The sequence below is a fragment of the Pseudophryne corroboree genome, chromosome 9 (genome assembly GCF_028390025.1).
Source record: "Pseudophryne corroboree isolate aPseCor3 chromosome 9, aPseCor3.hap2, whole genome shotgun sequence".
NCBI lineage: Eukaryota > Metazoa > Chordata > Amphibia > Anura > Myobatrachidae > Pseudophryne > Pseudophryne corroboree.
The window spans coordinates 447355040-447356632 of record NC_086452.1 but is presented as its reverse complement, the minus strand read 5'-3'; positions in this window follow the sequence as shown (position 1 = coordinate 447356632).

Here is a 1593-nt window from a genome sequence, read left to right as displayed (position 1 = left end):
ACTGCTGGGACCTGAAAGATGGTGCTGTAACAGTTGGGAGAAGGTAAGTCCCCGCATGGCCACTAGGAACGATGTCAACATGGTCAACAATGACATTATGACCATGTCCGCATTCTCATGTTGACATTATAGGAGGAACTCAATTGTTTTTCCACCGGCAGGCACTAGATGGCACCCAAAAGAAGCTATTCAATTGTTGCTCTGTTCTGGCACAATGGCGGCCGGCGTCTGCATTTCAGCTCACTCCCACGGCACTGTCTGCATTCGCGCCCAGCACTTTGGTCAGGTTGAGCTGCTTTACGTGGGTAAAACGAATCTCTATGGGAGCGATCAGCGTGGAAACTACATAATTGAATATTGCCCCCACAAACTCCAGTCACTTTAGACGGGAGATCGGGCGCGATAATTAATTGAATTCTGCCCTATGACTGTAAATATATCATATCCAACCCTCGGCTCCTGGGAGAAGAGACACACATGCAGGGCCACTAAACCAAGGCGGCAGGAACAGAAGAGCGAGACAATGTCAGGAATGAGGCGGCGAGGGGGAAACGGCGCCGAGGATACACAGCTGTAAAACTCATGAAGAGGATTCTCCAGCTTCCACCTTGCACTGGGCATACAAACCATAAAGGTTGTATTCACTGTGGGCTGTCTGCTGGGAAACTCATGTTTGACCTGCAGGCTTTATCAGCCGCCATTGTGATGATCTATTGTGAGAACAGCTGCTTGAAGGGAGGTGGTTAAACACAGAGTGGAGGCAGACTGTTTGCTGGGCTATTGTCACAGAAGCCAGGACATGTGTACACAGGAGGGGGGGGATGCAAGTGCCCAGAACCGGGCAATATATTCAAATGGTCCTGCAACTAAAGGAGTGCATTCATCTAGTGGTGGCAGGAAAACAGTAGAGCCAAGTAAATTTCTCTCCTAAGTACCTTTTATTTTGTTAAGAAGCACATCGTGCCTTTACAGTCTATGGACCTGGCCCCGATAATCACATTACAACGCTGTGGGAAGGACACGCCAAGGACATGTGCTAAAGTCACATCCGAGGACACACATTCCGTGATCTTTATTCTGGTTAGAGCTGCTGCTTGCTGTTAATAGTAGAACTTTCCCAAGACATTTTATAAACGCAGCGTCATATACAATGAAGCTGAATATTCCTGGTGCACACTGGCTTTTCTTTGATCTGCATCAAACTCAGAATCAGCTCTTGCTATATATTTTGTACAATACATACACAATTGCAACACACACACACAAAAAAAAAAAAAAAAAAGAAGAAGAAGAAGGGGGTTTCTAGCCCCTCCCCCTTACAGAATTTCCAAGCAAAGGCAGGTGTGCCAGAATCATCCAAGTTTATATAGAAGCCCATAAGTTTAATTCGTTTTTCAGGGCATGTAAGAGCTGGTTTTAGTACTCACTACACATTGGCCCATATAAGAACGGAGCTTATTATTACACTTTCTGTAGTCTATCTAGCACCATCTAGTGGTAAAGACTCAGACATTGCACAAAGTTTTGACATCAGGAAACCGTTTAAACTCTATTCTAAAAAGTTATTGATCACTGAAAAACAATTTTTTTTTT